At 40.1% G+C, this 14,638-nt stretch overlaps 2 pseudogenes; both read left to right on the plus strand.

Annotated features, from left to right (window-relative positions):
* Positions 1-6,659: 6,659 nt before the first annotated feature.
* On the plus strand, positions 6,660-8,257 carry LOC100955308 (annotated as a pseudogene).
* A 249-nt stretch (positions 8,258-8,506) lies between these two features.
* On the plus strand, positions 8,507-14,277 carry LOC100955624 (annotated as a pseudogene).
* Positions 14,278-14,638: the final 361 nt, after the last annotated feature.

Consider the following 14,638-nt stretch of genomic DNA (forward strand, 5'->3'; position numbering starts at 1 on the left):
CGTGGCTGGCGCCTTAGCCGGTTGAGCTATAGGCGCCAAGTCTTGAATTGTTTTCAGTCTCTGCTTATCTTTGTGCTTCACTGATGGATAAATTTCAAATGACATACAAGGCCACTAAGAGTCTCCTTAGACACAGGTTTCTCCCAAATAAATACTTATTTTATAGTAAGCTTTTGTGTTGATCAACATAAAGGAGGAAATCAGCTCAACAAGATTTTATATGTTCTAGTCATTTTGAAATTCTAGAGAAAGCTTAATAATTGAAAACCATTATTCAGGTGCCAATTAACTGGCAATGGAAGATGGTTCTTCAATGGTATCTCAATGACCCAAGTAAATTTTTTCCCCCTTAAAACTCAGGAACTATGAAAATATTCTTCTTAGCAAAGTATCTCAAGAATGGAAGAAAAAGTATCCAATTAACTCAACCCTATTATTAAACTAATTTATAGCTTTCATAGCTTTCACCCAATTTTAGCCCAAGAGTACGAGGAAAGGGGAGAGGGAGGGGAGGGAAGGGTGGAGGGTGGGTGGAGGGAAGATGATTGGTGGGATCATGCCTATGGTTTACCCTATAAGGGTACATGTGAATCTTTCTAAATGTAGAATATGGATGTCTTATAAAAAAAAAAACCTCAAGGACTAAATATATACTCATAGATGAATTATTTCAGTACACTGTGATGATATATACACTGACCATCAGAATTTGCTGAGTTCCCATTGTGTATAAGGCCTTGTGCTATGTCCTATGGGGAGACAGATGAAGTAGAAAATATACTCCCTCTTCTTCAAACTTTTTGTCTTGTGTAGTTCCATAATATATATTGATGGAAAAATAAACTTTGGGATTAGCATCAAGCAAAATATTAACAAGCATGATAGATAGGGTCCACAGTGAGAAAGGAAATGGTGAGACATAAAAGTAAGGAATGATCAAATGTGACTCAGCATTCATAAAAGGCTTTGGTAGGGACCAATGCTAAATGGAGGATGGTGTAGTTCCATTGATACTTTTGAACTAATAGAAAGGAACAACAGAAAGCTATCCTGGCAGCCCTTCAAATGAAAACATGCTCTTCGATGACATGTTCCACCTCAAATCTAATGTGAACAGCTTGTGGAAGGTCAGCAGGAAAAGAAAAAGGATGATGGAAAACAAGGAAGGGATGGAATCAGCTTGAGATCTTAATTAAAGCAACTCCACTTGGCTGTCTGTAAAAATCAAATAATAAGAAGCTGCATACAAAGAAAGAATAAAAATTTTTATAATGAGGGTTCCTTTAAAAATTAACAACTTTACTGAGAATGTAATCTAACATAAGTCTAAGAATATAGAATTTTGTCACATAAGAGTATATCCTTAACTTTGGCTATATTAAGAAACATGCTGATTTTGTGCTGACAGCAAATAATCACCAGCAGAATGTTCTTCTAGAGTCAGTCCTGTGTTAAAGAAATGTACTCGGTCAGTCATTTTTCCTTGTTAGCATCATGCTCCTGAGTGTGCACAATTGAGAATAGATGTAATTACAAACTATTCAAATAGACCGGCTCTACGGAACTATTTTTAAGCATCCATATTTCAATCAATAGTGCAGAGGGAACTATGGTCAAAATATTATTTTTATTCTGACTATATTTGCATATTTGTGTCAGTTGCTTGATTCAAACCAATTAGAATACAGTTATCAACGAAAACCATATGGTGCACAAATAAAGCATACAAGACCAGTTAAACATCAAAAGCATATTATTTGCATAGTTAGAAAGGAACACTGACAGGGAAAATGTTTATTATTCAAGAACTATACTACCTAATAGGAAGCACTATCATATATTTTCAATATATATGTATTGAAGCAAATGATTACTCTTCAAATATTTGTGAATGTTGTACTAACTTGGGTCAAACAAAGTAGAAAATGAGTACTGTGAGGAACAGAATTCAGACAACTGTTTAAACAAGCTTGTGAAACCTGTTTTTCATAGGCAAATCAATGACAGAATGACCTTGTAACATTTTATTGGAATTTCTAATTCAAACATTTTTAGCAGTACTATTCTTATTAAGACTTAAGGGCATAAAGACCTTATAATATTTTATTGGAATTTCTATTTTAAACTTTTTTAAGTAGGACTATTCTTATTAAGTCTTAAGGGCATAATCATTACTAACAATTATACTCATGACATTTTACTTCTTAAAAAAGTGGGCCTAAAATAATCATATAAAACATTTTATAAATGTATTTACTTTGGCGAAAATAGGCCATTTTTTAAACACACAACTACTACATTTTGTTCATCTAGGCTACACTCTTACATTCAGGGAGATGGAGACTATGGTAAACAGAAAACAGGCTTCCCAAAGATTCCCATTGTCCTAATTCCCAGAACTTGCAAATATGTTAACTTATACAGTAAAAAAAGACTTTGCCCTCCCTCCCAAAAAGACTTTGCCAATGTGATTAACATTAAAAATCTTGAGATAGAGAGAGTTCCCTGGATTATTTTGGTGGACCCAATGTAATCACAAGGGTGTTTATAAAATAGGGTGAGAATAAAAGACAGGATGATGAATGCAGAGAGGTGTGAGTGAAGAAGTTGAGAGAGAGGAAAAAGAAAGAGGAGAGAAAGACATGAGAGAGAAGGAGTAAAGGAGAGAAAGAAGAAAGACGGAAGATATAGGAAAGGATAGAGGGAGAAAGAGAAGAAGAGGGAGAGGTGAAAAGAGAGAATAGAAAAGAGAGAGAACAATTTGAAGATATGTTGATGGATTTAAATCTCCAAGAGCTGTTGAACTAAGGAAAGTGGATACTCTCTAACAGCTGAAAAAGAGAAAAAAATGGATTTTCCCTTAGAGGCTCTAAAACGAACACCGCCCTGCTAATTCATTTTATATTTCTGAACTCTTTAACTATAAGATAATACATTTGTGTTTTATCAAGCCACTAGATTTATATAGATACAAGTGAATACAAAGACTCTACCCAAAAAAGTGCTAAGTTACCACTTAAAATTTTTGTTGCCTTCTCAGATTATGTCCATAATAGGCATGTAACGAGGGAAAGACTTGGTTATTTAAGCAATGCTTTTAACTTGGGACTTCTAAGAAATGTGTATGTCCTATTGTCCTGAGATAGACACTCATATTTTTCAAAATGATTCTTCTTGGTCTATAATGTGTGCAAAATTGTACTAGACACAAAAATATTAGACAAGTCATTTCAAATATTTTTTTTTAACTTAACAGAGCTCTTTAATCAAATTTTAAAACATGTTAACTGAAAATTTATCTACCAGTGTTTGGGGGGGGGGCTTGCTTTTGAAATCTCAGTTACCATTCTTCCATAAATTTCACCTATAATTCTAGCTCAACATTCCAGTGATTTCTTTCTTTATATTTCAAAGTATTATGGGGGTAAGAATATTTTTGTTTCCATGGACCAATTTTCACAGGCTTCCATTAGGGTTATAAGTGTCCCTATCACCCAGATAGTGTTCATTGTACCCATCAGGTAGGTTTTTGCCCATCCCCTTATGTCCCCTCCCCCATGCTTGATTTTAATTGAGTTTTACTTCTCCTTATGTACATGTGTGCTCATCAGTTAGTTCCAGTTCAATAGCTAGTATAGGTAGTATTTCTTTTTCTTTTATTTAGAGACTTCACATAGGAGAATGGTTTTCAGTTCCATCTAAATTTTTGTGAAAGGCATTAAGTCATCTTTTTTCATGGTTGAGTAGTATTCCATGGAATACATATATTATATTTTATTAATCTACCCATGAATTGATGAACACTTGGGTTGATTCCATATCTTTCCAATTGTGAAGGGTGTTGCTTAAATCATTTGAGTGCAGGTGTCCTTTTGATAAAATGACTTATTTTTCTTTGGGTAAATACCAAAATACCCCATTCAGTGAGATGCTGAATCAAATGGTAGGTCTTCTTGCAGTTCTTTGAGGAATCTCCATACCATTCTCCATAGAGGTTGTACTAATTTGCAGTCCCACCAACAGTGTTTAAGTGTTCCTTTTCCTGTATATTTACCCAAAAGTTTATTGCTTTTCTTTTTTTTTTTTTGAATTAATATGAGGGTACATAAAATTATATTACATTGTTTGCATTTTAAGGTAAACTCTGAGTTATAGTTGAGTCCTTCATCCAATAGATGTGCTATATACTCCTACATCACACCCATGAGGTGGGAACTTACCAAATGCCACCCTCCTTCTTGAATTTAATTGTTTTTCTCTTATGTGGGCCTGTAGTTGTTAATCTACTAATTTCCACTTAGTATTGAGTACCTGGGATTCTTATTTTCCATTCTTGAGATACTTTACTTAGCCACTTAATGGGGGCAAGGGGATGTAACATTTTATTTTTAATGAGCATTTCCCGATGATTAGTGATGTTGAACATTTTTCATATGTTCATGGCCATTTGTCTACCCTCTTTTGAAAAGCTCCTGTTCATGTACTTTGCCTACTTTTTATGGGATTGTTTGATTGGTTCTTGCTGATTTGCTTGAGTAACTTATAGTTTCTGGTTATTAGCCATTTATCAGATATATAGCTTGTAAACATTTTCTCCCATTCTATAGGTTGTCTATTTGCTGTTGATTATTTCCTTGGATGTGCAAAAGCTTTCTAATTTAATCAAGTCTTATTTATTTATTTATTTATTTTCTTTTATAGCTGTGGTTTCCATTGGGTTCTTGCTCATAAATTCTTTGCCTAAGTCAATATCTAGAAGAGTTTTTTCCAAATATTTCTTCTAGATTTCTTATGATTTCATGCCTTACATTTAAGTCTCCTATCCATCTTGAAGTAATATTTGTTGAGTGGTGAGAAATATGGATCCTCTTTGCTCTTCTGTATGTGGATATCCAATTTTCTCAGAACTACTTATTGAATAGGAATTCTTTCCCCCAGTGCACACTGTTGTCTGTTTTGTCAAAGATCTATTGGCTGTATGTGGATAGTTTTGTATCTGAGTTTTCTGGTTTATTTTATTGGTTTACATCTCTATTTTTGTCCCTATGCCATGAATAGTTTTAAAGTCTTACAATATGATACCTCCAGATTTGTTCCTTTTGCTTTAGATTGCTTTGGCTATTTGGCCTCTATTCTGGTTAAAAATGAAGCATGGAATTATTTGCCCTATATGTGAAAATTAAAGTCAGTATTTTGATGGTTATTTATATAATTGAATCTGTAAATCACTTTGCATAGTATGGACATTTTAAAAATTTTGATTCTACTGATCCTTGAATGTGACACTGTAGCTGGAATCAATCTCTCTCTCTCTCTCTCCCCCAGGTCTTTGGTCTTGGATATTTGAAGAATGAATCCAGAGTCTCCAAGAGTAATAAAAAAGATAGATTTCATTCATAGATAGAATAGTAAGAGAAAGAGGTGGGGAAGAAAGTCAGAGCCTTCAGCAAGCCAAAGGAAGAGACCGAGTGGGTAGCCCATCTGAGCCTTATGTACTGTACTCCTCTACTGTGGGAGTGTTGGGGAGATGGAATGTATGCTTGGAATATGTCACAACCACTTGGTGCCAGATGTCTGTGGGCAGAAGTTAATTTCAAAAAATGCACTTGTGTAGGAATAGGGCCCCACCTGAGATGTGCTTCTCTGCTCCCAGAGGGGCAGCCTCTTGTTTAGGGTGTGCTCCCTGCTCCAGGAGAGGCAGCACAGATGAAATACTGGTCAGGCTGTCTTTTTTTTTTTTTGGCCAGGGCTGGGTTTGAACCCACCACCTTTGGCATATGGGGCCTGTGCCCTACCCTTTTGAGCCACAGGCACCGCTCTGTCAGGCTGCATTTTATGAGCCTGTTTGTGCCTAGAGATGGGGTCTGTGATGAGACCGATCTCATGCAGGCCTAGAAAATGGGGGTGCTCTCTGTCCAGGCCTGAGTGGGGAAACCCTGTATCAACACTAAGTTTTTTCACTTGTTTATATAATCTTTGATTTCTTTCCTCAGTGTTTTGTAGTTCTCTTTCTAGAGACTTTTCATCTTATTAGTTAAGGGTATTCCTAGGTATTTTATTTTCTTTGTAGCTATTGTGAATGGTATTGAGTCTTTGATTTGACTCTCAGCTTGACGGTTATTGGTGTATAGTAATGCTACCGACTTGTGAATATTGATTTTGTAACTTATGAGTTTGCTGAAGTTATTTATAAATTACAGGAGAGTCTTAGTGGAATCTTTGGAGTTTTTTAGATATAAGACCATATCATCAGCAAAAAGCGATACTTTGATCTACTCTTTCCTGATATGGACATCCTTAATTTCTTTCTCTTGCTTGTTGGTTCTGACCAGGACTTCCAGTACTGTGTTGAATAGAAGCGGCTGTTTGCGTATATCATATTATATGTCCAGATCGTTTTGCATCCAGTGTTTTAAATAATGTTTGCAGGCTATATGTCTATGATCAGATTTGTCAGATTGAATGTGCTCTATCTTTGGGTGCAGTTATATTAGAAATTAAGACGGTTCAAGGCTCTAGGGGCCTGGGTGAGGAGCCTAAATGCTGGTCCTGGCCGGAGGTAGTGCTGCGACTAAAGATTGGTGGAGACAGCGCTATTTACCAACCACTTAAAAGTAGTGCCAGGGGTGTCGGGCATCAGAGGACCCGCCCTAGGGCTCATGGCGACGCCTGTCCGCCTGGGCCGAAACGCCTGCTCCCGATTTGCCCCAACCCGCTCTTCACACGCGGCTGACTGAGTGGTGAGAAGAAGCAGGCAGCAGGGGGCGCCGCACCCGCTTCGTGTTTCGGAAGGCGCTGCGCTCCCTCCAGAGGTACCCAAGCTGAGATCTTACAACACTTCAGAGACAGGCTCTGCCGGATGCTGGACGAGCGGCTGCAGCAACACCAAGCATCGGGAGGTGACCGTGTCCTGGACCCACCATCTGGAGAGATGTGTCCAGCCTGGGAAGGGCCACTTGCCAAAGTCCAGAATTCTGATTTACCAATTCCTGTCCAGCCCAAAGTAGGAGGCTCTGGCAACTACTGGCCAGCTCAGCATTCAGGAGCCCGAGCAGTACTGCTGCTGCTTTACCAAGAACACCTGAACCCAAATGGCCACAACTACTTAACCAAGGAGGAGCTGCTGCAAAGGTGCGCTCAGAAGAACTCCAGGGTAGTTCCTGGGAATGCTTGACCTTGGCCAGCCCTCCGCTCCCTCCTCCACAGGAACCTGGTCTTCAGGACACACCAGCCAGCCAGGTACTCACTGACTCCTGAGAGTCTGGAGCTGGCCCAGAAATTGGCTGAGTCAGAAGGTCTGAGCTTGCTGAATGTGGGCACTGAGCCCAAGGAACCCCATGGGGAGGAAGCCACAGTGTCAGGAGCAGCCTCTGCTGAGCTTGGCAACAGTGAAGGGGAGCTCCAGCAGCCATCGCTGGAGCTGGAGCCTGGAGAGTACAGGATGCTTTTGTGTGTGGATATTCGCGAGACCAGGGGACTGGATACAGGCCAGAGCTGCTCCAAGAGCTACAGCGGCTGCACGTGGACCACATGGTGCGCAGGCTTCATGTAGGGACTTCTTGTAGGTGGCACAGGAGACCAAACCCAGAGACTCAGCGAGACCTGGGAAGTTAGTTCTGAACCACGTTGTGGTATGCCAGCGGCTGGATGATCTGTGCAGCAGCATCACTGATGGGCGATTCCGGGCGCAGAAGTTCCGACTGAAGCGCTGTGGCCTGGAGCACCGGATATACCTGGTGGAGGAGCAAGGCTCAGTCCACAACCTCAGCCTTCCTGAAAGCACACTGCTTCAAGCTGTCACCAACACTCAGGTCATGGACGGCTTCTTTGTGAAGCGCACAGCAGACATTAAAGAGTCCGCCGCCTCCCTGGCCCTCCTGACGCAGGGCCTGCAGAGACTCTACCAGGGCCACACACTATGCAGCCGCCCCTGGGGAATCCCAGGGGATCATCAATCAGGGGCCGTGTCCTCCCAAACCCTCTCTGCTCACTCCTCACCTTCAATGACTTCAACACAGAGGCCATCAAGAACAAGTTAGTGCGAGAGAGGTGTTTGCTCGGCAGCTGATGTAGGTACGCAGAGTAAGTGGGGAGAAAGCAGCAGCCCTGGTGGATACAGCGCCCTGCCAGCCTCCTAGCCGCCTGTGATGGCTGTGCCAGCCCCAAGGGACAGGAAACACTACTGAGCACCATCAAGTGTGGGCATCTGCAGAGAAATCCGGGACCTGCTCTGAGCAGCTACAGCCCCTTGACCTGAACTTATGCCACGACACAGACCCTAGCCCTCCCTCTCTTCTCACAACGTCTAACATCCTGAATTTATAATAATCTTTTAATAATGTATATCAAGTTAATTGCAGATGGCTAAAAAATCTTTACTATTTTACATCCCCATTAAGCCTCTAACCAGAATCTTTTGGGCTGCAATAAAAAACTAAGTATTTGCTGAAAAAAAAAAGAAATTAAATTAATTACTTAAAATATGGTCCCTCAATAACCAGGCAGAATGAAGAAAAAGGGAGATACTGTATTGCACTGTGAGCTCTACTTCAGTATTACCAAAAGCTACAGAGTATGTAAACTGGACTGCCATTCCCTCTTGGCCTCTGTCTTTGCCCACAAGTATGTTCCTCAGAGAACATACCATTTCATAGAAAATGCATCCTTCTTTAATAATTGAATTAGAAAAATCTAATGGACATTATCTTGGGTCAAAATAATACAGCATATCTCTCTTTCACTTTTGAAGTAAATTCTTGGTACAAAAATTGTTCACGAACAGAGCGTTGTATGAATTCAAGGAAATGATAATATTATATTAATACAAAATATCCTTGTTTGTGTCCATGTCTAGGGGATAGTTTAAAAAGACGTTATGACCAAATGTTGTCCAGGTCTGAACCCAAAACTGTTTCTATATTTCTTGGAACTTTTACAATCTTTATATAATTCATTTTTCTTCAGCACACAGCTGTCAAATTTGTTTGAATAAATCAGTATATCAAAACTCAGTTTAATTATTCATCAATTTATTACATTCATAGAGCAAACATCTGGCTGTGAAAATTTTGTAATGTTCCTCCCCACTGAAGTTTTCCATACTTCTGTTCATGAAATATTAAATTTTTCATTGGATAGCAAGTGAAATTAACTGAACTATATAAATGTAACTAAAATGTCTTTAAGATTATTTGAGCACTGATAAGGTAGTCACTGAAGTCCTTTCTAACTCCAACCACCTATGTGTGTGGAGAAGCTGATTTATTCTAATATGTTACATTATTTATACTATATCATATGATATATCATAGTATAGTAAGTATTATTATAATCACCAGAGTACCCAAGAATTCTGTTATTTTACACTGTTATTGCAGGATTATTTACTCCTTCATTACTGACACAAACTTACATATGCAAGCCATATGTTAGTATTACATTTAGTTTGTTTTTAATAAGCCCTTTTCCTATACAAATTTAGTTTAAAAACTCACTCAGAGATCAAAAAGAAACAGAGTGTCTATATGGTTTTTAATTTATATTCTATTTTATTTTTATTATTATTTTTTGAGACAGAGTCTCTGACACCCCAAGTAGATTGCCATGACTTCATAGCTAACAGCAACCTCGTGCTCTCTTGGGCTCAAGTGATCAATTGTCTTGCCTCAATTTTTTTCTATTTTTAGTAGAGACAGGGTCTCACTCTTGTTCAGGTTGGTCTCAAACTCCTGAGCTTAATCAATCCTCCTTCCTGGGCTTCCCAGAGTGCTAGGATTACAGGTGTGAGCCACTGAGCCCAGCGTAGGGTTCTTAATTTAATAGTCATATCTACATCAGGCTAAAAACAGGGTCTGAGGATCCATATTCTTTCTATCAGTACTGTATAATAGGCAGAGCTGAAAGCTAGTAGGGTTTGCCAAGTCTGAGTAGAGAAAGCCATAGTTAGGAAAAATATTGACTTCCCAATCTTTTTGGGGGGAGAGAAAAACGTATTCTGAGAATATATAATATATTCCTATGCAATCAGGCACAGAATTGGAAACTGAGGCTCAAGGGGCTTAAGAAATTCATGCAAGATCACAAGGTCGCTGAGTAGGGTAACTCCATCTGAAGCTAAGATTTTTCAATTCAAACCTCACTTCCTATTCAAAACAACACACCATCTAGGACCAGTTTGAGATTTTTAGAAATCGAATTTATGATTTACACACTCATACAGCGGAATTCACTTTTTGCTTCATGAGTTTTGACAAGTGCATAGAGCCATGAAATCTCAACCACAGTAAACATAAAGCAGTTCCAACACTGCCACACCACATCTTAATATTAGCAAAGATGACGGAAGGGAGGGAAGGAGAAAAGAAGGATGGATGATTCTTCGCTGTTTCACAGTTCTCAGAGGAATCATCTTTCCTTTCTTTTCTTTTTCTCTCTTTTCTTTCTTTCTTTCTCTTTTCCCTCTCTCCCTCCCTTCCTTCCTTCTTCCTTCCTTCTTTCCTTTTTCTTTTCTTATCTTTAGGCTATAAAGAGATGTCCATAGTAGTTTTCTGTGGATTTCTGCAACACCCATCAAATCTTAGAAATAAAGAATAAAAAAAAGAAACAAACAAGCAGAGAAGATATCTTTGTACTTGCCCTTCTTGTTTTGATTTCTCTCTCCAAAAAGCCTGTTATTCTTTAATTTTCAAAGACCTTAGGCAACTGTTTTCTTGTTTATATTCAATCCGTATTTCTTAGTAGTAATCAATGGTGTGTGTGTGTGAGAAAAGAGAGAGAGAGAGAGATATTGGGGCAGTGCCTGTGCCTCAGTGAATAGGGAGCTTGCCCCATATAACAAAGGTGGTGGGTTCAAACCCAGCCCTGGCCAAACTGCAACAAAAAATAGCTGGGCATTGTGGTGGGCACCTGTGGTGCCACCTACTTGGGAGGCTGAGGCAAGAGAATCACCTAAGCCTAAAAGCTGGGGTTTGCTGTGAGCTGTGATGTCAAATCACTCTACAGAGGGTGATGGAGTAAGACTCTGTCTCTAAAAAAAAAAGAGAGAGAGTGAGAGAAATGAAAAAAGAATAAAGAGAAAAAGATTGTTGTGGATTTACTTCAACTTGATTAACACAAAAAGTCCAGTTTAAATTTATGAAGGGAACACGAATGCCTTGCTGTAATAGTTCAATTCCAAAAATAATAAGAAAAAGCTGTACAATAATTTACCCTAGAACAGCATCAAATGCTCTGGATTTGGATACTTAAGTATCATTGGATACTTAAAATTCCATAAACTAAGTAAGCCCCTGGTAATAACAGGTTAACTTACCTTACAGCTGCATTCTTACAAGGAATACAGCACAGAGATTAGGTTTGATATGTCTGGCCAACATATGTATGGGACATATGATATCTTCAGGGTGCCTAAGAAGCTTGTTGTTTTATATTGAACCTAGAAGTTTTTGTATACTCAATTATTTATAGATTAATTTGTTATCTGTATATCCATACAAAGAATATTGTATCAAAAAGAAAATTGCGCTTCAGAGGTTGTGATTGCCCTCTAGTGGGGGTCACCCAAACTGCAGACCACATTTACCAAGGTCTTCAGGTAGTTCTGAGGAAGAGCCTGGCAAAAATCAAACATATACAGTAACTATCAAGGACTATTTATGATCATTATAATGATGCATAATTACATTGGATATTTTCTTTTCTTTGATATAAATTTTTCATGATGTATTTTATTTAACACAATATATCTAAGTACAGTCATTTCAACATGTAATTTATGCAAATTATTACAAAGTCATTTTATTTTTATACTAAATCTTTTTAAAAATCCAATATTCATGTTAGAACACATTTTAATGTTGACAAGCCACATATGGAGTGCTTAATGATAAGCAAAATTTGGCTAGTTGCTACTATATTGGACTTCATGGCTTTAGGCAGTTTTAACTATTAACTTTTTAAAATCTTTCTTGCATATAAAAATTACACTGAAATATTTAATTAGATTGCAAAAATATTCCATTTGGTTTTCTGTTTTTCTATATTGTCAATACATAATGTGTAAATTATAACAACTTTCACTTTTATTTAAATATATAAAAATTTATTATCTTGTTCTAATCTACTGCATTGAATAGAACCTACAGAAAACTATTTTGTTACTGAAGAACAGTTACCATGCAATCTACCCTCTTAACAAATTTTTAAGCACACAATACAGTATTGTTAAACTATAGACAAAGTATTACAAGGCAGATCTCTGAAACTTACTCATCTTGCATAACTGAAACCTTATACCTATTGAACAACCAGGCCTGGTAACAACCATTATACAAGTGATTATTTTAGATATCTCATTTAAGTGGAATCTGAGACTCAGTGTTCTCAAGGTTTATCCATATTGTCACATACGGGAGTTTTTCCTCCTCTTTTAAGCCTAAATAATATTCGGTTGATGAAGTTGAATATAAAATAAGAAGTCTAGATAATTGGAAATGCTAAATATGTGGATGAATATGAAAGGCAACTTTTATTTCCCTTAATTTCTTTGAAAAACACCAGCCCTTCCAGCATTCATAGCCTGAAATCAGACATGATGTCACACCTGAAGATCCCCGGCATCGTCATTGCAGCCTCTGCAGTCCAAGCCAAGGCCACCTGCATCTCCATCCACTGCTACACCTGCTGTAACACCCTCACCAACAATGCCACGCACCCCGGCCTGGAGGGCTACACCCTGCCCAGGAAGGCTGGGCACCTCAAGTGCCTGCTGGACATGTATTTTATCATGCCTGACAAGTGCAAGTGTGTGGACTTCCAGACCCTGAAGCTGCAGGAGTTGCCTGATACAGTGCCGCATGGTGAGATGCCCAGACACACGCAGCTCTACTGAGACAGGTACCTGTGTGACAAGGTTGTCCCCGGGAATAGGGTTAACATCATGGGCATCTACTCCATCAAGAAGTTTGGCCTGACCTCCAACAGGGGCCGAGACAGATGGGTGTGGGCATCTGGAGCTCCTATATCAGTGTCTTAGTCATGCAGGTGCATCCAGGTAAGCACAGATAGCTCTGGCCACAGCTTTGCTGGGACTGTGAGGCCACAGGAGGAGGAGGGTTCAGTTGCCTACCCTCCCACCCCAATGTCTATGAGGTCATCTCCAAGAGCATTGCCCCCTCCATCTTTGGGGGCATGGACATGAAAAAGGCCACAGACTGCTTGCTCTTTGGGGGCTACTGAAAGAGGCTCCCCAATGGGCTTACTCATTGAGGAGACATCAGCCTGCTGATGCTGGGGGACCCTGGAATTGGTGTTCTCCCATTGGGGTGTACACATCTGGGAAAGGCAGCGGTGCAGCCAGGCTGACAGCCACAGTGATGAGAGACCCTTTATCCCAGAATTTTATCATGGAGGGTAGAGCCATGGTCCTGGCTGATAGTGGGGTCGTCTGTATTGATGAGTTTGACAAGATGAGAGAAGATGACGGCATGGCAATCCATGAAGCCATGAAGCAGCAGACCATCACTATCACCAAGGCTGGGATCATCACTACCCTGAATTCCCAGTGTTCTGTCCTGGCTGCCGCCAATTCAGTGTTTGGCTGCTGGGATGAGGCAAAGGGAGAGGACAACATTGACTTCATGTCCACCATCTTCTCCTGCTTCGGCATGATCTTTATTGTCAAGGATGAGCATAATGAGGAGAGGGATGTGATGCTGGCCAAATGCCATCACTTTGCACATGAGTGCACTGACACAGACACAGGCTGTAGAGGGCGAGATTGACCTGACCAAGCTGAAGAAGTTCACTGCCTACTGCCAAGTGAAGTGTGGCCCTCGGCTGTCAGCAGAGGCTGCAGAGAAGCAACAGAACTGCTATATTATCATGTGGAGTAGGTCCCATCAGCACAAGAAGGACAACGACCACCGTTCCAGCATCCCCATCACCGTGTGGCAGCTGGAGGCCATCATGTGCATTGCTGAGTCTCTCAGCAAGATGAAGCTGCAGCCCTTTACCACAGAGGCAGACATGGAGGAGGCTCTGAGGCTCTTCCAAGTGTCCATGTCGGATGCCACCTTGTCTGGCACCCTATCAGGGGTGAAGGGCTTCACCAACCGGGAGGACCAGGAGATGCTCAGCCACATAGAGAAGCAGCTGAAGCGCTACTTAGCCAGTGATTCCCAGGTGTCCCAGCACAGCATTGTCCAGGACTTCACCAAGCAGAAATACCAAGAGCATGCCATGCATAAGGTGCTGCAGCTCATGATACGGCAGGGCTAGACCTGGTGAGCCTGCCCTCCCTCCACCCCGCTCCGTTCCTCCACGGCCCACCCATGCTTCCAGCTCTCTTGCTGCTGTCTGCCATTAAGAACATAGCTGTCACCTCTGCCTCCCCACTGCTATCCTGGACCTTCTCAGGTGCCCTCCTTTCTCTGGGAGGAAGAAACCATTGTGTCCAGCCTGACTGCCTCTGGGCCATGGCCTCTAAAGTGTTGGGAAATGTAATTTCGGAGTCTATTGAAACTAAACTCCATCAAAAACATTCATCCCCACACAAAAGCATGGAAATTAAACAACCTTATGGTCAAAAGTAGTTGGTTTCAGGAAGAGATAAAAGAGGAAATTGTTAAATTACTCAAAC

This window comes from Otolemur garnettii, unplaced genomic scaffold, assembly GCF_000181295.1.
Source record: "Otolemur garnettii isolate 467f Iridium unplaced genomic scaffold, OtoGar3 scaffold00375, whole genome shotgun sequence".
In the NCBI taxonomy this organism is placed as follows: domain Eukaryota; kingdom Metazoa; phylum Chordata; class Mammalia; order Primates; family Galagidae; genus Otolemur; species Otolemur garnettii.